Source organism: Lissotriton vulgaris, chromosome 1_1 (assembly GCF_964263255.1).
Source record: "Lissotriton vulgaris chromosome 1_1, aLisVul1.2, whole genome shotgun sequence".
Taxonomy (NCBI): domain Eukaryota; kingdom Metazoa; phylum Chordata; class Amphibia; order Caudata; family Salamandridae; genus Lissotriton; species Lissotriton vulgaris.
In genome coordinates, this window is record NC_141685.1 from 1,546,892,135 (window position 1) to 1,546,915,618 (window position 23,484).

At 43.7% G+C, this 23,484-nt stretch overlaps 1 long non-coding RNA gene across 1 annotated transcript in view; it reads right to left on the reverse strand.

Annotated features, from left to right (window-relative positions):
• Nucleotides 1–13,107: 13,107 nt before the first annotated feature.
• The window catches only part of LOC147750792 (uncharacterized), a 93,737-nt gene continuing 83,360 nt past the window's right edge, over nucleotides 13,108–23,484 (reverse strand). The window contains exon 3 of the long non-coding RNA XR_015299863.1: nucleotides 13,108–13,165. This is a non-coding gene — a long non-coding RNA (uncharacterized LOC147750792). The remainder of the gene's footprint in view (nucleotides 13,166–23,484) is intronic.

A 23,484-nucleotide genomic window follows, 5' to 3' on the forward strand; every position in this document is an offset into this window, starting at 1 on the left:
AGGCTGTACGTCACATCTGACCCATCTCCTTCGGTGATCGTGAATCTTTGAATAGGTACAAGACAACGTTTTAGAGAAATGACAGAAGAAGACATCTACGCATATGAATTCCTCCCTCAATTCTACGCATTTGAGAGTGTATGCTCATCGGTCACAGTCAGAGGTCTATTACCAAGCAGTGCATGTGTCAGCATTCCTACTGAGTTTATGGCAGGTTTATTCATCGTCCCGTTTAGAATTCAAGTGAGGACAAAATAATATTTCCATCAACTGTGCATTACATCGTATTCAACATTTGCAGAGCATTTCCCTTCAGGACTGGCTAACCTTTTCACACAGGGCGGGGGGCGCTATCGTCGAGAGTCGGGCAAAACAATGTTTTCTCGAGGGTCAACAGCTACTCATGGTCATCATGTTTATATCCGGGACAGCAGCTGGGGTCTATCAAATGGGGAGGGTATACTTCGGGCGCTCGCGCTTGGGTGCGAAGGGGTGGGGCAATCTGGGCATTGGGTGTCAATCTAGACGTTGGCGTTCGTCTCTGAAGAACAGACATAAGGTGCCATTGACATACAGTTCCCCTATAAATGGCCAGATTTGGGGGACTTTAGTCGTCTTACCTGTCCTTTCCTTCTCAGCCAATTCACGTTCATTTATTTTTGTAGAAAGGAGAGGTAGTAATATGGCAAGTTACAATCATTTTTATTTCGGTCAATTTCGCTGAACACCTCCGCGTTCAATAAGTATCAAATCAGACTGGTGCCGGTGGGGCACAATTTTACCAAAAAGAGGGAGAGAAAATAGGGAGACTCTCATAGAGAGTGAGAGTCGTCCGCAATCTAAACGAGCCATTCGGTACACGTATGACATGTAAAGAGAGAGAGAGAGAGAGGGAGAGAGAGAGATAAGGGGGTGGTGAGAGAGAGAGAGAGAGAGAGAGACGTGTACGAAAATAGGTCATTTAGTGCGCTCACAACACAGAACAGCAAAGGTCAGGTAACATGCAAATACAGACAGAGGGAAGACATAAATCCGTACATTACACACACAAACTCAGACAGGGAAGACAGCACAGGCATTACACATATATAAGACATTCACGACAGGACAGGAAACAATTATTAGTCTACAAGATCTGTTTTTATATATATCCTACGTATCTTTACTATCCTATTTATCTACGTGCTTAGCTCTTTCTACCCTTCCCCCCTTTCCCTTCTCGCTTGTCACGCCTGCGAGCGTTCCCAATTACCAATACTCACACCTCGGTTGGTTGATCAGAAATTAACCTGGTCGCGCTAGTTACCCATGGTTGGATCTTAAACCATTTTTCTGTTCCCTCCTTTGGTGGGAAGTTCTCCAGGCTGAGACAACGGCAAGTATTGATCGGGAAAACAGTCGGACAGCTTGGCTGTATCTATAAGAGTGTGAGAAAGGGGGCAGTGCATTTTGAACATCGGCAACATTTCTAACTTCCTAGGCGGGTGGTGCCGTGGTAACCCTTACCCGTATATTTTTCTTTGTCCTTTCCCTACCTAGTCATAACGTCCAGTTACATTATTTAACGCGTCGTTTCTAGTCAATTTTTCGTCATTCAGTACCTGTCCAGTTTCTATGTCAGTCCGTCCTCCCAGTTGCTATGTTCTAAGGAGGAACAGTCATGTTTAAGTCTACGTCTTTTTAAAAACTTTTATTTGTCATAAGGACTATGCTCATATTCCCTTCTTCCCCTTCCCATTGGCGGTTCGGTCATCGTCCTTCCATACATCAGCCAAGGTTCCGACGTGACCTGCAGAAGGGAGGAGAAAGAAGGGGTGGGGGGGGCAATATTCAAACCTCATCAGCATGCAGTAATCCGGAAATGTTTTTACCTACCACATACTCGACCTATCTCCACGTAGTGCATTTCTCTACTATCCCGGCGTTTAAGCCCAGAGGGACCAGTAATGTCAGACAGATAATCATTGACGATCTGCGTATCTACATGAGTTACTTGGTCGTAACCCCTTTTGATCGGGTACAAGGGTGGCGGTCAGGTGGCATTTCTGTGGTGTCGTTTTAGGGCTTCTAAAGCACTTTTCCGGCTGCCTGTGACACATAGTGTGGCTGCTAAATATCGGGTCCTTTTTAACCTTTAACCTTCATCATACTTTCTCGTTGCTCACAGTAGTAATACATTCAAAACTCATAAATGCAACCGCTACAACTATGCTTTCGTTTTAAAAATACTTTTAATAAAAAGTGTTGATGTATAAATACAGGCCTACAACCCAGTGGACTGGCCACGGAGCAGATTGGAACTGTACATAGGAAGAACAAAGCTGGCGGCAGTTCATTGCATAAAGTGCGGCAGTGCAATAAAATCGTATTAAACTCCCCTACAGAGCAAACATGATGCATGCCAGTAATTCATCTTTAATAAATTCATAAATACATTATCCAATGTTCATTCATTACCTAAATCGCACCAATTCATTTCCCAACTCATAATCAGTACCCACCCTAAGTCAATTCATTGTCCAAGCACATACTCAATATCCTTCATATCTACTTTCATTATCCAAAACGTTATATATATCTCGGGGCAAAAAGCTTGCGCAATCAGGGTGCAACAAAGTTTATTCAAAACGTCTCATTTTGTGTCGGCGCCATTTTGGGTGGGGTCAGGCGAGTTCCAGTACAGTCAGAGTGTCTCTAGTCTCGCATGGTTGGCCCAGAACCTTCCGTTGGCAGTTCAAAAAGTTTTGTGCTATGTGGTTAACAGTCTAACAAACATGGACCATTAGTCAACGAGTGGGGAGGGCGGCAACGATTTTCCTACCGGGTCATTCTGGTGTTCCTCCGGAACTGAACAAGTCTGTGCCGTGGCTGCATTTTAGCCATTTCCAATCCGAGGCTGGCGCCGGCAGGAGTTGCACCGATGTCGTGGTTCCCAGTGAAGGGGGCGGGGGCACCCATGCAGGGGGGTCGGGGGCCCCCCGGCTCTTATAGAATCTTCAAGGTCGAGGAGAGACGATATGGAGCGTGTGCCCGTCCTGGGCAGAAGACCGCTTTTTGATGTTGACCCTCTTTAAGTAAGAGCATTGGGGTGTCGCTGGAAGCCTCCACCTGGAGGGAGGTGGGGGAGGCTCGTTTGCGCCGCCTCCCCCTTCCAGCGACCCCGCGCCGTTCCTCGGCTCCGTCGCTTCGATATTGGCCGTGCCAGCCATTGAAGATGGGGGGGGGGGTGGTCGGTGGCTGAGGCAAGACAGTCCCCCCCCCTTTTTGACATGTGGCGGGACTACCTCCAACTCTCCAGGAATTTGAAATGTGGCGGGACTACCTGTAACTATCCAGGCGTCGGCATGTGGCGGGACTACTTGTCACTATGCAGGCGATGGCATGTGGCGGCACTACCTGTAACTATCCAGGAATTTGACATGTGGCGGGACTACTTGACTTGCCGCCGTTCTCGCCCCCGGCTTCGGTCTTCTTCGTGAGTCGGACCAGGCGAGAGACGGAAGGGGGGGGTAGTCGGTGGCTGAGGCAAGACAGCCCCCCCCCCCGTGGCCTGCAGGGCAGCAGAAGAGGAGAGAAGGAGAGGTCTCTGCCATTCTTTGGACCGCCTGCCCAACATCATCTCCTCCTGACCGTGGCCAGGCGAGTCCCTCGTGCCTCGAGGCCTCGCCTTCCGGATGGGCGTAACCGCGGACCTGTTGCACTTCGGGAGCTTCCGGAATGGGGGTAGGTACCTATTGAATTGTTTCTATTTCGTGTGACCGTTATTTGGGTGTGGTGGGCAATGAGGCAGACATGTTTTAGGGCTGGAATAGGCAACGGAACCTAGCTACCTCGTGGCTTGCCTTGGTGTCAAGCTTGTCTTCCCTCGCCATTTTCATGTTTCTTATTACGGGTTATTTCTAACGTTTCTTATTTTATTTTTAGCGAAGTTGATAACTCCTCAGTGGCCTACTGATTTCGCTCAACTCCTTTTCTTTTTTTATTTTTATGCCATAACCTATTATAAGCTATAGCGACTAGTCCACACTTTAATGAACAGGTCCTTATTAGATGTGCCCTCCAGTGGAGCTGGATGGTTCGACTCCAATAAGCGGTCCGGGCTAAACAGGCTACCAACCAATGGGGCGAAGATAGGCATGACGGATTACAACGGGGACAAAAGTCTGCATTACCTATCTTATCACGGCGGGCAAAGACTAGGCAGAATATTTCTATTCTCCGTTGTTTGGCGGCGGTGAATACCTCAAACGAACCAATACCGAATAATCGGCCAATCAAACAATTCAGTGGGGAGAATAAGTGGGCACGAAAAGTTATCGTTGCCCACTCTTTCTCTACCTGCAAAGCGAGACCTTGTTCTTCCCTGTTTGCAGACAAAGAATCTCCAGACAATAATCCACGAACGACAGTTCGGGAAACAGTGGGGGAGGAAGATAAGCACGACGGATTACAATGGGGACAAAAGTCTGCGTTACCTATCCTTCACTGCTTGCAGAGAGAGAGAGCCTGTTGTTTTCTCCGTTTGCAGACAGTGAATCTCCAGAGGGTTTCAACAAAGCGTAATACTAGTATTATCCAAAACAATTATTTCACAATTTGTCGCATTTACGCGACCTTACCCGGACCGGACCGTGTGGGCAGTTCTTCGCCTTCCTCCTTCCAGCGCCCGATCGTTCTCTTACTCCATGTAGCATTCCTGTGGGATTCCAGTCAGGACAATAGGTCACTCAAGAGAGGTCCTTTCAGAATTGGTGAAGTTCTTTTGATCGGCAGCCGGGCTAGGGCCCTCTCAAGGCAGGTATACTCCGATCATTTTAGACGTTCACTTCTTCGTCTGGATCTTTCTTACCGAACCCTATGTCACTGATGGACCCCGCGTTGGGACGCCAATTGTAGAAAATGAGCCCATAATCCTATCGATGCCCAGGCTGCTGGCGCAAGACGCCTCTTAGTTCCCATTCTGAATAGTTATCAAATAAAGAGACGGGCGCTGGATGCAGGAATCAAGAACAGAGTTTAATTCTCATGAGGAGAGCCAGTCATTTCAGACACGAAGCAAGGTGTCATCGGGAGGTGCTCTAACAAGTGAGCTGAGACTCTTGCTTTTATATCTTACAAAACACTTGATAAAACAATCAGGACAGTATGACGCAAAAGAAAGACATCCCTATAATCCTCGTGGTGATCCTACTCCACATACGTTCACAATGGGGACCCTTGACCTGCTGATAAGAGGGGAGGGCAATCACGCAGCTGAGTGTTTCGTAGGATGTGTACGCCTGATCATGGCCCAGGGGGTGGGGTGGCTAGGCATACAATAAGGGCAGTAAATGGTATCTCCTGGCTTAGGCGATGGCCTCGGACATGTGTGGTCAGCCGGACTCGGGGGAAGGGGTCATCAAAGGAGTGGTATTCATGCCTGCGTGGACAATCGAGCGCGGAGGGAAGGCTTGTCAACAGAGGGGCATTCATGGAAGGGAAGGAGGTGTTGGTCAGGCGCGGCCGTGACTCTCAAGGACAGGGTCTTGCAGAAGAAGAAGGTTTATGACTTGCCCATGTGAGGAGAGGGAGGGGGTCAGGGTGCGCGCAGGGTCAGAGTCGCACAGAGAGAGAGAGAGAGATCCTATGACCTGTACATGGGAGAACAGGGGCAGTCAGATACAGCTGGGGGGCTAGGTCAGCTGAGGCGAAGGATGCTTCTTCGAGAGGGGAATGGGGAATGCCTGGGTCAAGCAGGAGGGTTGCCTTTCACATCAGGGTCGCGCAAAGGGAAAGGGGTTCATGGTCTATACATGAGAGAGGGGGTGCAAGATACGCGCAGGAGGGAAGCCGGGGATTCCAATGGGTAAAAAAACCATGGTGCCCAGAATGGCTGTACATATGCATAGGGGTACGGGCTCTTACTGGCAGGGTGATACGGTCAATAATTTACAGTATCCATGGTGCCCACAGGGAGAGGAGTGGGAGAAGAAGGGGAATGAATGCTGTCTATGTACATCAATTTCTTTAACTTTCACAGAGCTGACGGCTGAAGAAGTCTGATTTTGATTGTTTTATTTTCCTGAAGTAGGCATTTCTCTTTTTCTTCAGGTTTTTTAGGTTCAGTGCAGAGGGAGCTGATCTCCAGGTGCGTTCTGCCATTCGCATGTCGCGTCTATCGTCATTGAGACTCCCGTCGTACCAGGGATTGGAGATTTTTGCGGTGGCTTTTTTTAGCGGCAAGGGTGCGACTTCATTAATTATTGAGGTCATAGTGTTAAGATAGTGATCAGTCAAGGATTGGACGTCCTTAACGCCAGCAGGAGGAAGTAGTAAGTTGCAGCTGTTGGGGGGCAGAGAGTTTGAGTTTAGTTTTTTCATGTCTCTTTTCCAGACTTTGGGCCTGGCGGATTGAGCAGGGTTAAATTTAACTTTTTCATTGATGAAGAACGTGATAATATGATGGTCCGACCAGTCACAGGGTTGGATAGATTCGAGTTGGATAGAGGCCTCTTTGGAGATGATAAGGTCAAGGATAGATCCTTTCTTGTGTGTTGGACTGTTGCAAATTTGAGTAAGGTCAAGGGCGTTAAGGAAATTCTTCAGACATTTTACCACCGCATCATTATGATCGTTCCAGTGGAGGTTGAAGTCCCCAAGGTATATTTGTGTGAGTTGTCGCCCGGAGTTGGTTGAGATCATGTCCATGATTTGTTGGGAGAAGGTAAGGTTGTCACCGGGTTGGTGGTAAAAGCCGTGAAGAGTGCAGATCGGTTTGCCCTCACTGATAATATCGAGGCAGATGTATTCACAGGACGTTGGGGAGGGTAGGGAAGGGGAAGTTACTTTCAAGACAGAGAGGTTGCTCCTGTATATACATGCGATTCCGCCACCTTTTTTATTGCCAGACCTGTCAAGTCTAGTGATGTGGTAGTTGGGGGGAACCAGAATGTCCATTATAGGTGTAGAGGATTCTGTTAGCCATGTTTCAGTCATGATGATTAAGTCAAGATCCAATTTTAGGATGAGATCGGCGATAGCGGCGGATCTGCAGTTGAGGAGAGTGCATTTGAGACGGGGTGTGTCGAGGGTGGAAGGGTGTTCTAGAGCGAGGGGGACTTTACTCAGGTTACTATGGATAGCGATTCTGTTGTTCAGTGTGGGGGATCTAAGGGGATTGGAGTGAATCGTGGGAATGGCAGTGAGAGTGTCGGGTGTGTTGCTATGGGGAGCTGAGTCATAGGAGCGGAGGAGGGTGATTATGTCTAGGTCCGAGAGAGGGTTGCAGGAGCGATGGGGGCGGTTTTCACGATTGTGAACAGGGATTGAGGTCCAATGCGGTGGGAGTCGAGTGCGAGAGTTCGCCGCCCGGGTGGAGGACCAGTTGGGAGGGGAGGTGATGGTGGAGGCACGTGAGTGGTGTCTGGGGTGTGTGCTGAGTATTTGTTTGATGTTGTGAATGTCTTGTTTGATCTGGTGGAGGGTGTTGGGTGAGGGGTGACTGGAGTGTGATAGACAAACTGTAATAAAAAATTGGGGTTTTTTGACGGGCCCTCAATTTCATCTTGGTTGGTTTCCACTATGGAGGCATCTGATATATTTCCGTCTGATACATCGCTTTCTATTACCTCATGGCTAGCATTGGTATTACACGTTGTTGTTAAGGCAGCTCCGGTCTTTTTATCAAACAAATGGTCATACTTTTTTTGGAAGGTAAGAGTTCCGCCAGCTTGATAATCTTTATAATCTCTGATAATTTTTCTCTGTTTCTTGGCTGTAATCTCTTCCTCCAATTCCTCCAATTTCTCCATCCTGGTGGTCAGTTTTTTGAGAAACTCATCCAGTGCATCTTTGGACATTAATTGGCTGATTTCTTCTGTTAATTTTTCTATTTCAGCCAATATTTTTGCTCTGTCTTTAAGAGCATATTTTACTAGGATCCGCATCATCGTGATAGAACATGCTGCTGAATTATCAGTCCATTCTTGAAGCATGTCCACGTCAGGATCCTCATACGTAGGGACCGTGAAGACACGTAGCCCCCTGGGTACCCTCTTGACTTCGATATATCTTTGAAGTGACTCTGCCTCCCACCATTTGCCCAGTTCCTTTTTGTACAGTCTCTCCAGTGCCGTTAATTTGGCTTGCAAATTCATTTCTGGTCCCATATTGGCTGGTGCAGTGGCTCCATAGACCGTGGTGTTGGGGTCCGTTAGAAAAAGTTTATCCGCGGTTTTCTTTCGACGAGCATCTAGCTCACTGTCACATTGGCCTTAAACAAACCAACATACACACACGATCATGTTTGACATCTAGCAATGCATTATGAATAATATATTTCATATTTTCATCGCTTTTCTAATCATTGTGAATATTATGCTAACACGGCAGAATTATGTTCGCTTTGAAAACATAAATGCTTTGGGACCCAAACAAATGTATACATTTCATATCAGGGGCGAATACATGTATTATTGCTTTGTTACAATGGTAATTTACATATTACAAGATGGCCGCCAGTTTTGCGCGTGATGTTACTGTGTGCACTAGAGTGTGGTGTTTAAATGAGGGTAATGCACGCCACGAGACGAGCGTGACCAAGCCGTAATGGCGAAACGCGTCGTGGAACTTTTCTCATCTGCCTAATAAAACTTTTTTATACTGCAGCCCTGGGTGTCCCGTTTTCATCAATATCTTTTGATGCGTTGTGGAGTGAATTGACACAGCGAGCTGGTGGCTGCAATGGGACCGCCCACGCCAGCTCATCTCCTAACCAGCGGTGGTGGGGAGAATATATATATATATATATATATATATATATATATATATATATATATATATATATATATATATATTACCTACTGGCGGTCGCCAGTAGGTAGTTATAGTTAGGACCTAGTTTCCATAGGAAATCCGCAACATTCTATTTGGAATAACTTTGGCGCCGGTCAATGAATCTTTGCGAAATTCTTCAAGAAGATGGCCTGCTCCGCTCCCTGAAAGTTTGGGGTGATTCATCAAGCAGGGGCCGAGAAAGAAGGGGGTCCCAAAATGTGTTATCCCCATGCAATTTTCCATAGGGACCTTTAAGACGGGCTACAGCCTGAACTGCTGAACGGAATTACACCAAATTTGTCAGAGAGGTAGAGTTTGGTTTGCAGATGACGCTTTTTGTTAAATGGTGTAAATCCGTGCAGTAGTTCCTGAGAAAATCAAAAGTAAAATCATAGATATATTTATGGACGAAGCACCGTCCGAGGATTATACGCTTACCCATATGAGCAGGAGCTGCATGCTAATTGGCTGTCAACTGTGTGTCAACACTCCAAACCAGAAAGTGTTGGCAGCCATTAATGTGTCTCGGTAGAACCGAGGCACAAGAAAACTGAAAATCAAGTGCACAAAAGACGCAAAGGGGGCAGGGTAGGTGCATTCTGACCCCCTAGGCCTGCTCAGGGGATCTCACAAGGTCCCCCAAGGCCCAAAACATTGTTTGTTTTTTTTAAATTGCGGGATTGGCGTAGGATACGCCTATCGCATGAAAAAGAAAACCCAAAGCCCGCTATAGTGCTAATTAGCATCCGGGGAGGGTCAAGTCCCGGGACTTTAAAATATTAACTGAGGGGGGCTCTGAGGCCCCTCTAGCCCCGGGAACCACCACACCCCCGGGGCTTTACAATATTAATTGAGAGGGGGCTCTGAGGACCGCCTCCCTCCGGGGCTTTTTGAAAGTGTTGGAGCGGGGCCATGGTGGCCCCCCTCCTGGAGCCCAAGATGGCCCTGGGGACCGCCACCCCCAAGGGCCGGCTCCTGCAGTGTCTTGGGGTACCTACTCCTGGGTTTGTAGGGGGTCTCCTACTCACACTTGTAACCAAGCTGTAAGAAAGTGGCTCTAATATATACTGGACCAAAGTAAGGTACAGTGTCTATAGAGTCCACAATCTCCAGAGGTATAACAGAGGTTAAAGTCAGATCTGACTTTACTCTTTAAAGTGGTAGCTTGGTCGAGCAGTAAGGCAGTATCAGAGGACAGTGTAAAGCATTTGTTGTACACACTCAGTTAGCAAAAGGTTTCACACACTCAAGAACTGAACTCCAGGCCAATCGTTTTTTATATCAAAAGACACAGTTGTTTTATTTTTAGAACCAACAGGTATAAAAATATACTTTTCTCATTATGAGTGACTTCAGATAGTTACTTTGCAGAAAGGCAATAAACTTTGTAAGCACAATAGTTACAGTGGTTGCAATAGGCAACACAATTCTAAACACAATTTAACTTTGAGCTCAATGGGGTTTTCTACATTGAACTGAAATTTCTTCATATTTCACCATATGAATCCACCACTAATCCTTTGTAGGCTTCCTGAATAGAGTGTGTCAAGAAGCGCTATATAAATACAAACATTTGTCCTCCTCTATCCTTCTGCTATTATTCCAAATCCAAATAACTGATTAACGCATCCACCACTTAAAATGTACTTGTATGTTTCACTATACTAATTCAACACTAATCCTCTATGGGCCCCGGAGTAGTGTGCTACTCGTCGAAAAAGTGCTTTGACGGCTCGTCAGGGGTAGTAAGCGCTATATAAATGCAATTACAATACAATACAATACCCCTGGAAGACCGCCGTTTGCAATGACAGCGTGGGAGCATCGCGGCTTGAAAGAGAGAGCAGGTTAAACTGCTCTCTCTTTCAAATTTGAAAGCAGATTGGTTTTCCTCAGGGGGAGCAGCATGTTAGCTGCTCTCCCTGAGGAAAAGCAATGCCGGCTCCCGAAGGACGCGGGGAGCCAGGTGGGACCGTGGGGGCGTTGGGGCTCCCCCTACAGTCCCCAACATTTTATGTAAGCCCCGGGGGATGGGTTCTCCGGGATAATAAAGATTAGTGATTGGGGCTATTTTTTTTTAATGGTAAAATGGTATGCTGTCCAAAGCCCCGGGGACCACCACTGCCCAGGGCTTTATGTATTGTGGGAGGGCCGGATTTTATAGTGTCCCATCCCGCCGTCCTATAGCAAGGGAATATGTTTTCTCTTTCAAATCAGATTGCTTTTGCAGATGGGGAGATGCATGTTAGTAGTTCCTGCTGTGGAAAGGGGAATGGCGTCTCTCAAATGCGTAGAAGTTGTGCACCAATGGTGCTGCAGTCGCGCACCCTACAGATTATAAGTAGTGCATCCAGGGCGTGCACAACAGGGGGTCGCACTGAGGTGGGTGCACAACTTTTACTTTTTCCATTAAAAAATAGCCCCTATCAGAACTTTCTAATATTCCTGGGGATCGTATCCCCCGGGTCTTATAAAAAAATGTTGGGGACCGTGAGGAGTGCCACTATGCCCCACGGCCGGCCAGCTTTCCGCGTTCTTCGGGAGCCGGCATTGCTTTTACACATGGGGAGATGCTAACTTGCATGTGGAAATGCATTCTTGTAATTTGAAAGTAAGAACAGATTTCACTGCTCTGTCTTTCAAAATGCAAACTAAGGGCCATATTGTCAAGAAAGGGCGATACATTATCGCCGCTTTTAACTGCAGGAAACCCAGAACACCACAACATGGGCTTCTACAGGAATTCACAAGGGCATATTATCAAGGCCATTATCGCCGCTTTAGCAGCAGTTTCCTGCCGATAAAAGCAGCGATAATGTATCACCCTTTCTTGATAGTATGGCCCCAAGTTTACTATGGAATGGCCGGAGCCGGAAAACTTCAGTCTTCTCATAGCAAACAGCAGTGTCCCAGGAGTAGGCACCCCAGGACACTGGAGGATCCGGCTTTGGGCGTGGCGGTCTCCAGGGCTCTCGAGGGCACCAGGCGGAGTGCCACGGAGCCCCCGTCGCACAATATAGAAATCTCTGGGGGTGGTTGTTCCCTGGGTTTGAGAGTCGTCATTGAGGCCCACACACTTTTAATTTTGTAGGGGAGGCATTGGTCGCGAAAGTGGCGCAAGGGGGTTGTAAATCTGGTACAGTGCTTTGTTTTACTTTGCTTTCCTTTCTGTCTTTTAGAGGGTCCAGGTTAAATATAACAGTTTTTGTACAGCCAGTACCTTTGAACTCTACCACCAAACGGCTTTCTGCCTGTTAGCATAGTAACAGTTCATGGAACAATTACATGAGCACAGAGGTTAGAAGTTCACCACACTATGTTGGTAATTGAAAAAAGTTACTGTTGTGGAGTTTTAAAACTTTTCGAATTGGAAGCGTTATTCGTAGCTATAGACTCTGGTACAGATCTGGTAAATAGTCTCAGAATTACACTTCAAATTAAAAATATCATTTCCATTGGGGATCGTTCCCCCCCAAAAAAAAGATGTATATACTTTTTTTTTATTAACTTTTGTAAAAACAACAATAAATAACTGGAAACGTATCTTAAAGATAACAATACAATAAAGAACTAGAAACATAACTTTAATAAAACAATAAAATAAACAAAATGTGATGTGTACTCCAATAGACATACGGTAGGTAATCTGCAAAACAAAAAAGAAAATTAGTGTTTAAAATTAGATTGATGTGACTAAATGAGGTCAAACCTTACAAGTAAAGGTAACACTTGGCGATATTTTCTTATTTTTATGTCTGCAGTGTGGCTGATACATTTCACTTGTCTTATAGGCCCGCGTTCAAGCGGTGTCTGTATGGAAGTGCCTACTGCGTCATTTAAATTATAGATCAACAGGTCTTTAAAATGAATCAGAGATGAGACAGAATTAGGTGAGAGATCAAGTCATTATACAGGAGAATATTCTTTAGGGCTTATTTACAAGTGTCTTGCACCACTTTTGTGTTATTTTTTCATGTTGAAAGTGACGCAGAAGTGGCGCAAGGGGCTTGTAAATAAGATCTTTTATTTGTAATGTATTTGATCGGAGGTATTGTATATCTAGGCCGCTCTGCTTACCTTCTGTAAACACTGTGGCCAACAGAGTTCACAACTTGAAGTCACCTAGCGTTCTACACGGCGGAGTGGACAGAAGCGTCCATAACTTTAAAAGAGAAAGAGAAACGATGTGAGAGAGAGTGAGAAAGAGAAAGAGAGAAGAAACAACATTAAAAAGTGGGAGAGAGAAAGTTATAGATGGAGCTGTTAATACTGGAGAAAATACTCGTAGCTCACCTTTTGTCTCTGTTGTCTGTCCAAGCACGTGCTGGTTGATAGTGCACCCTCTAGTGATCTGAAAGATAGTATATACAGTTAGTAATGGCATAGTACATACAACTGCACACGTATATTTTCGCTTTATTTATTTGCATACTCAATAAAATGTATTTTTTTAACTTCCACTGTAAGGAGGTGTCTGTGCCCTGTTTTTCTTCCAAAGTAGTATATCTCATACACTCCCACTGCATAGCGGTGAGTTTTCAATATTGCAGGGCAGTTTTACAAGCCCTCCTGCGCCACCAGTAAGTCACTTTTTGTGACGTACTGGTGGCGCAGGGGACTCCTCTACATTTACAAGGAGAGGAAAAGGCACCCTGTGTGACTTCACCTCTTCTTGTAAATATGCCCCCTTCGCACGGAGCACTTTGCGGTGAAGGGGCGTTTCATGGATGTTGTTGTGGGTGTTCCCACGCAACACCCATGGAACAAGACACATCTCCAGATTTACGAGAAATCGTAAATCTGGAGATGCGTCTGAATGCTATGCCACCCTAGAGGTGGCGTAGCAAGGCGCAACGAGGACAAATGTTTTCATTTCTCCTCGTTTTTTCCTCTTTCAATGCGTACTACATTCTACGCACACATTGAAAGAGGAAAAAGCCTTTAGTGATTGCTTTTGTGCAGGTTAGGAATGTATTGCTCCTCCAACTTTTAAGTCACGTTTTTCAGTTGACAGGTGTTCTCATTTCCACTGTTTTAGTGCGTCACGTGTTTATGTAAACGTGCCTCTTTCCATACTTTTTAACTTTCGCTTAATTTCTAAAATGCTTTATTTAAACTCGTTTTTCTTATTAAAGCATTTCTATAGGTTACTTTTTTTAAATACGAGTATTAAGATTCATTCCCCTTTTTTTCTCGACTTATTTTTCTAGTACCTTCCTTTTTTTTGTAATTCATTCAGTAAAGTAAAAGTGAACCAATTAAGAATTCACTCAGTGTCTTTACTTATATTAATGTAATCATTCACTCAGTAAGCATGTACTCATGTAGTGAGGCAGGCTTTAGGGAATGGAATGCTTTAAAGTATGCGCGAGTACGTGTACAGTACGATTACAGTTGCGCAGCAGTGTGCGAGGACGGTACGCGTACCATACGTTTACCACAAGAAATGCAAAAAAATATTGAAATACATTTTCATACATTGAAAAAAAATACTAAATAAAAAAACATTTTTTTTATTATTTTACATTAAAAATATGTAATGTAATTCAAAAAATAAAATCGCTAAAAATAAATATTATACAAAAAATTGTAAATCAGTATCAAAAAAATAATATAACAATTAATACATTTAAAAATTGGCACTTACAAAACCTATGAAATTCACTGAAAAAACCATTGGTTTAAGGCATGTTATAGTTAGGAATTAGCATTTAAAAATCCTTTGAAATTCACTGAAAAAAACATAGGTTTCAGCCACGATATAGTTAGGAATTAGCATTTAAAACACCTTAGAAATTTACTGACAAAAACATAGGTTTCAGCCACGATATAGTTAGGAATTAGCATTTAAAACACCTTAGAAATTCACTGAAAAAAACATAGGTTTCACACGTTCTAGTTAGCTGGACATTTCACTCATACAAAACCATTGAAATTCCCCCGTTATAGTTAGTTCAGCTAACTATAACGCGCGCACCCGCAATCCACTGCTGATGATGTCACATATTACATCACTCATGACATGGTCAGTGACATCACTCATGACATCAATGACATCTCAAATGACATCTCACTGATGACATCATCCTTGTAAAAGAGTGGCAGACCTCCTCTCATCCTAATATTACCTTTGATACACACATTGAAAAATAGAAACTAAAATTTTTAAAACAATGGAGATACCAATACCAGTTAGAACAACCTATACAGTAATTCCAAAATCTACATACACATCCACTCATTCACCAACAGTTGTATATAGTCACTCATACATGTACTCACTCATCATATGTACTCATACACCTATAGATCCTGTTACACACCTACACTCATACATAGAGTTACTCACACACATACTCACACATGTAAATAAACTATCAAACATCCATTTACTTGCATATACAGCTATACACACACCACTACACTTACTTCTACAGAAACGTACACATACTTGCTCTCTTTAACAATCATTTAAAGAAACACATACTTATTTGTACAGGAACTCTTCCAATCTCTCACTCTCATATATACTCACTTATATACACCAATACTCACATATACTTGTTTACAACATACAGCCCTGCACACATGCTGTCTTCAAAACACATACATACAAACAGTGAGTCACTCATTCATGCATCTATGCACTAAGTAATATCCCCCACCGAACCATACAGACACTCATACTGATACTCAAAAAAACAGCTAATAATCCATATACACACTCATGTAGCTACTCACCAACCCATGCCGGCATTCTTTACACAAAGTGAGATACTGATACAGATATTTAAATATTTAAACATTACTGGATGTACACACATTTACTGGATGATGTCATCAGTGATGTCATTTGAGATGTCATCAGTGATGTCATGAGTGATGTCACTGACCATGTCATGAATGATTTAATATGTGACCTCATCAGCAATGGATTGCGGGCGCGCGAGTTATAGTTAGCTGAACTAACTATAAAGAGGGAATTTTAATGGTTTTGTATGAGTGAAATGTCCAGCTAACTATAACATGTGTGAAACCAATGGTTTTTTCAGTGAATATATATATATATATATATTTTTCACTGAAAAAACCATAGGTTTCTGAGACGTTATAGTTAGAAATTAGCATTTAAAAAAACCTTAGAAATTCACAGAAAATAACATAGGTTTCAGGGGTGTTATAGTTAGCTGGACATTTCACTCGTACAAAACCATAGAAATTCCTCCGTTATAGTTAGTTCTGCTAACTATAACTCACGCGCCCTCAATGCACTGCTGATGATGTCACATGTTACATCATTCATGACATGGTCAGTGACATCACTGATGACATCACTGATGACATCTCCAATTACATCACTGATGACATCATGGATGACATCATCCACATGACAATCTGATACACCTCAGCATACACTAGTATAACCTTTCATCACTCACTGTAAAATACAGATTACCATATTTGAAACCACTGACGCACCAATACCAGTTACTACATACCCACTCACTGATTCTTAAGTCTACACACACAACTACCCATTCAAAAACAGAATCACTTATACATGCAGTCACTAATTAATAGAACACTATCAAATGCACTTATATACATATATAGACATCGGCACATCAGCAGTCATCTTAGTAGGTCACCATGTGATCAAGGCTCTACGGAGTTGAAACGCGTAATGGCTGACTTACCTTAATGGAAATAAAAAAGAATTGAATGTGCAGAGATGTGGTCCGTGCTCCTTTCTTCCAGACTTTGAAGTGCCAAAGCAACAGCAGCGGCACACATTATTGTTGCAATGGCTAGAAGATATATAGAAAGCAATTTTTTCTTGTTTGGAGGGGACCTGTTTCAGCACATCCACGGAACTGCAATGGGCACCTGCTTCAACCCCAGTTACGCATGTTTGCATGTGGCCTGGTGGGAGGAACAGGTCTACGGAGAAATCTGGGAAGAACATGTAGTGTTAGTCTAGGTTTATTGACTATTTGTGGGGTAAAGGGGTCTATAGAGTAGGCCAAAGGTTATGCAAAAATAATAGAAACCGGTCCCAGGATGCTTATTTACGGTTCAGGCAAGACCTGGCTTGGCATTTCGGGCTGGACTGTTCCCAAGAGTCACAGGTCAAGACTGATTTGCATATAGCTGGGTCTAAACTGAGGTGGCGAAGTGAGCTAAAGAATGATGATGGATTCAACCCAGATCTGTGTATGAAAAGTTTCAGCGCTCCGTCCATCATCTCCTTGTGTTTCCTATGCAAAAATGATTAATATAAATAAGCTGAATCTGAATTTTACTTATGAGATAAGGTAGAACAAACGTGACATTTCTTGATCTAGAAATATTTGTGCAGGATAAAAAGTTAGAAACTAGGCTGCATAGAAAGGTAACAGCTCGCAACACTACAGTACATGCTACAAGCTTCCACCTAATACATACAGAAATGAGCATCCCTTACGGTGAAATGCTCCGAGCAAGGAGAAATTGCAGCATTCACATTGACATACAAAAATTCCAGGAGGAACTGAAGGTGAAGTTTGCACAGAGAGAGCATAACCTCAAGGTAATTGAAGAAGCCCAGAAAGCAGGCAACAAACAGGAATGGGAGGCAATTTTATTCCCCAAAAACACAAAGAAGAAGGCCACAATCAAATATGAAGTGAGATTTATAACTACTTATAGTGCCCAGGATAAGAAGATGGCGGCTTTAATTAGAAGAAAGTGGCACATAGTAAAGTCAGATCCTATTATAGGCACTTTTGTAGCCAAATGGCCACAAATGACTTATAGACGTGTCACCTTACAAAAAGATGCACTGGTAAAAAGCAGTATGGAAGTAGTGGAAAGAGAGGGGTGGTTAAGGCCTGAGCCAGGTTTTATAAAATGTTTGCGATGTAAAGCTTACAGTATAGGCCAAAATACCACAACACACTTATCACCCTTCAACAAGCAGCAAATTAAGAACAAAGAGACATACAACTGCAATGTGCAATTTGCAATTTATCTTTTAACCTGTACGTACGTCTTGAGATTGTCATGGTTCACGGCGCTCTGCCCTTCTGCTCGCAGTGTGTACCTCCTTGCCCATACAGAGGACAGTATCCCCACTTCTGGGTGACGGAATAGGTTGCGGTCTAGTTCCGCGACCGGGAACCTCCTCCACTGACATCAGCGCTTCTGGGGGGAATCCGCATGACTACAGTGGTTCCCGCCGATTTTGCGCGTCGAATTGTTGGCAGAATCGTTCCTGGACTGCCTGCTTTGGATTCCGACCGCTAATCAGGTAACCCCAGGTCACGCAGGAGCGCTGCCTCGTGATCATTTACAGACCGCTCTGCATTCTGACGAGGGTGCACGGCATGCTTCTCGCAGGGAGTTCCTTGGTGTTGTACAGAGCTGCGTTCTTCTCTGTTTATGCCCAGTAGCCTTATGCCCCTCCTGGAACCGGGGCCCCTGATCCCACACCGCGCTGGAGCGCTTTTGATGTGGGGTTGCACACACCGCGCTGGAGTGCTTTGATCTTGGTTTGCACACATTGCGCTGGAGCGCTTTAATCTGGGTTTGCACACACCGCGTTGGAGCGCTTTGATCTGGGTTTGCACATACCGCGCTGGAGCGCTTTTTCCTTTGCTTTTGTACTAATGCGCGGGGGCGCTTATCCTTTGTTTCTGTGACTGTGCTGGAACGCGTTATCCTTGTTTTGATGCTGACTGCGCTGGAAAACTTACGTTTGTGTAACTGAACTGCGCTGGAGCACCACCCCCTTTTCCTTGCTAAAGATGTCTTCTAGATTCATGTTTCTTTCACTGCCAGGTAGCTACTGTTCGGTATGTGTGTAGAGGTGCACATAGATAAGGGTGGTATTGTGGCCATTCTAACAGGGTCTCCCTGCCAGCTGGAGTTAACGGTCCTTCCCTGAGTCAAGAGAAGTCTTCTTCTGGTCTACAGGACTATTTTCCCATCATCCTTAGCTCCTTCCCTGGTCCCATCTCCATCCCGGTTCAGTTCACCATTTTCCACTGGGTAAGGTGGGTACAGGGGTGATTGCTCTTGTCGTCTCTGCGAGATTACTTCACAAGTAACAGGTAAGCCTAGTGGGGTACCTGACAGAGATGCACAGGCAGTTCCACACTACTAGTGTATAAGAGAATCTTACAGCATATGCATTCAATTGTTAACTGTAATTTGGGATTTGGATGTGGCGAGAACGCAAGTTATAGTTACCTTATGGCACGAGTTATAGTTGCATGAGATAACTATACCTGCTGAATTTCAATGGTTTTGTGAGTGTAAAATCTGAACCTAACTATAATGTCCCTAAAACCTTTAGTTTTTAAGTGAATTTCTGAAGGTTCTTCTTAATTCTGTTTCTTAACTTTAAAGTCCCTTAACCTTTGTTTTTTTCATAAATTTCTATTGTTTTTTAATGCTCTTTCCTAACAATAATGTCCAGGTAACGTGGGTGTGGATGTGGGTGGGCATGTGGAGTGTCTGTGTGTGTTTGTAAGTGGGTGTGTGAGTGGTTTTCTGGGTTTCTGAGTAGGTATGTGAGTGGTTTTCTGAGACTCTGAGTGGGTGTGTCTGTGGCTGTATGGGTGCGTGAGTCAGCCAATCAATCAAACATTTAATAAGTGTGTCAAATCATGCGTGAGGGTCTTGAGGAACTGGAGATGTTGGTTGCTGCGTGGTGGGTGTGTGAGTGTTTTTGTGCGTGCGTGTGTGAGTGAGTGTGTGAGTGCATGTGCATCTGGCTGTGTGTGTCTCTGTGTGGGTGTGTGAGTGGTTTTGTGGGTCTCTGAGTGAGTGTGAGTAGCTGTACAGGTGTGTGAGTGGGTGTATGGGTGCCTGTGAGTGTGCACATGAGTGGTTCTCTGGGTTTCTGAGTGTATGAGTGACTGTGTGGGCATGTGAGTAGTGCTCTGGGTCTCTGAGAGGCTGTAAGTAGCTGTATGGATGAGTGAGTGGGTGTGTGGGTAGGTGTGTGGCTGTGTAAGGGGGTGTGTGAGTAAATATGTGAGTGGGTTTATGTTTTTTTAATGTGGTCTGGATCCTTGGATATGTTGTGGATTCACACAACATGGGGGCGCACTAAGCCCTCACAGACCCCACCATCAGTCCCATGGGGTCAGTATACCTCTATCCCTAACCCTTTACATCCTATTACACTTTATTACCTTCTCTTTGGGAATCGTGTCCCAATTGACAAAATGGCGCCCACAACTTTTCTCTTAGGTTGAGGCCAGTAAATCATGGCATTGCTGTAGGTGCGCGGATCTGCGGATCCGCAGATCCACCGCAGTGAGTCGCCGTCGCCAGATATACATAAATCTTTTTTCTATAATAACCTGAAAACTACTAACAGATTTACAACAAATCACAAAAAGTACTCGGTTTGGAAAAAGATCTACCTTTCTGCCAAATTTGGTCTAATTTTGTTCAGCGGTTCGGGCTGTAGTTGTGTCTAAAATCCCAATGGGAATTTCATGGGGAAAATGCCTTTTATAACCCCCCACTTTTTCTTGGCACCCACTTGACAGTTTACCTAGAAACTTTCCAACAGCAACTGAAGTGACTGGCAAACTAGTTTTGATAATTTTGTGAAGATTTGTCAAATGGCACGAAAGTTATTAGCAAAACATAAAATCTGTCTATCTATTTATCTATCAATCTATATAAAGTATTATTTTTCTGAGCACTGTATTTTTTGGGTGGTATGTAAACGGTTACGTTTTGGATTGTATTTTGTATTTTACCTGTATAATCATTTTTGGACAAGATTAGCACCTGCGCTGGGCAGTAGATGTTGGATGATAAACCACTGAACTCACAATATCGATTTTCCATTTTTCCACATGGATATTTATTTACCTGTCGATATTTCAGGAGGGATTTCCACTCGCAAAGATTGTGTATACAAAATTACCTATCATTTTTCCCGCACGTTATTTCCCCCGCATGCAGATACATTTTTTTGGGGCGGCCTAAATGAATGTACAAAAGTATGTGAAAATGTTGCTCTGCGAGACTTTTAATCAAGCACAGGTTGGATTCTCCATGGCAGTTTTCTGGAATGCTTTTTCGGGTTTACCTGTGGCATGCCGACATTTCCTTGAAACCCATAGTTCTTGTATAGGTTGGATGTCAGGCCTAGAAGGTGATACACTGTATTGGCCCGATTTCGACTTTAAATTAAAAATACCTGGGGGTTGGGGGCGTCATGTTGCTTTGGGGATTTTTTCTCATCTATGTCTTTGAGTGTTTACATTTGCTTGCCAATGCCTCCCTCGTATTGCTTTTATCGAGCACCGACCTCCTTCTAGAAACTCTCCTGTTATTCATTTAAAGGATCCTAATGTATTGAAAACGTGGTTTTACTTTTTTTTTTGTCTTCTTGTTATTTTCTGCTCAAGCAGCTTTCCTATTGTTGCACAGCTCCAGTGCCTACTGAAAACCTAAACCAAAAGCTAAAATGATGAAAGAAATCTATCTTAACACACTTCATGTGAATATGTGTGGAATTCCTCCGACAATGCTGCGCTTCTAGTGTTCTCTCTCACACAGTTCCTTCATGTGATTGAAAGAGGTTTGGCACAGGTTCTGAGTGCAGCTGTGCTCGATAGGATACACGTTTTGATTAAAATAATTATATCCAGGCAATATCGCACAGCTTGGTTATCTCTACTCATAGCCATGGGACACCACAAACCACAAGGATGATGGCTAAGCGATATGTCAGCCATTAGAAGCCAAGGATAACAACTAAGGAATGTTTTATGATTGTCTACAATATTTACTTATTGTAAAAGGAAAACCAAAGCAATCCTTTACTCTTTGCTCCTTTCGCCCCTCGGTGCAGTTCCCCAAAGAGAGCATGAAACGTTTAAGTATTTAATAAATCAACTGTGAATATGTCAAGCTTGAATAGAGACTGTATTATGAAAGCAGTAATTTTTCACGCCTCGATTATTTTTGAAAGGTCCTCATCAGATAAAAAACACACCCTGAAGCATCGAAAATAACTTGGCCCACTCTCGAAACCCTTTTAAAGGGAATTTGTGGCATCAGGATGGGAAGTTTTGAAGGCTGTCACAGGCAGATTTTAGATCATATTAATGTTTGGCAGTATCAGGACAGCATTTTGTGTGCCAAAACACAGGATATCTGGAAATGTGGTCGTGCAAACAGGCTAAAAGTGAAGAGTTAGAGAGTTGAACTGATCACATTCCAAGCCCAACCAGATCAAATGACCCCTTGCCCCAACAAAGATAAACAAGTAATAAAGATTGTGGGAATTACACTATTGTAAGTACATAAATGCAGTACAGTAGTATAATTTAGATGTCCTCCGAACAGAGAGAGGAGAAAAGATGTGAGTGTAACCGAGAGATGAGAAAAGTTGAATGCAAACAATATTCAATTAAAGAAATCACATACAAAAATTGTACTTTGGAGAATAGTACATGTACAACAATATTCTTGAAAGAAAATATGTACATCTAGGGAAAAAAGTTACATTGCATAAAGGATACAAAAATGAAAAACCTACTATGTATGTAACAACATTTCCCCCACACCGAGAATCCAAATAGCAATTCTCCTTGAAAGTGGAAAATGTGACAAAGATCTTGGACATCAAAGCATCACAAAGTGTTTCATCCAAGCTGCCTCCCTCCTTCCCCAGTTTCCACACTTCTCCAGTTTCCTCAATGCCTCCATAAGCCCCTCCTTATGTCTTCCTGTAAAGTATGATAGCTTCCTGAATGAACATTAATATTCTCACTCATTCCAATAACTTTGTCATAACTCTTAGGAAGCATGCCATAGCCAAATGTGACCCAAAAGGCATTCTCTTGAACCAACATTTCCCTCAAAGTAGTTACAAAAATGGTGAGTGGCTGAACTCTTCTTGCAGACTGTACCAGGTGATACTACGAAGATAAATATATGATGCTAATCGATTGGGCCTCAACCAAAGCCTCTGAAATATTAGTCAGTGGTTGTTTATCTATCCATATATTTCTGTTAAGATTGCAAAGCTCCACACATATCCTCGAAACCGTGGCCGCCTGCCTTAGCTGTACCGATCACAGGCATGAGCCTGTCAGAGTCCTCTATCTAGCTTATAGCTCATTTTTAATTTCTTTAACTCTTCTCTCAATGGCTCCAATATGTGATGAGGTACATTTCTTTCCTTAGGCACAACAGGCTTTGGCTTTCCGTAACACAGTATTATTGTTAAATTCTGTTTCTTATCTTCACACTCGTAGCCTTCCGCTATCATGCTGTTTATCCCATGTTTCCACCTATCCTATTCTCCCTGTTCCATTCCGTTTGTATTGGCTCTTGCTAACACAGGCTATTGAACTGTAAGACATGAAAAGCTTGATGTCTATGGAAGCGACTGGGGTCTGGGTAAAGAGGTCAGCCGGGATGCTTCTTTGTCTCGGGAAAACCCTGCAGCAGGATCTGGGTTTGTTACACTTTATGCACCCCCAGAAACCTCAGAGGTGGTCAGACTTAAACATTGCGATGATGGCTTCCTCCACCTTAGTATTACCTGATAAGTGGAGCATGGGCAGCTCCAGGTGGGTTTGGAATTACTGGACATTACGAGATGTATACTGAGGATAACTTTCAGAAATGAAGAATTACTCAGGAAATCAG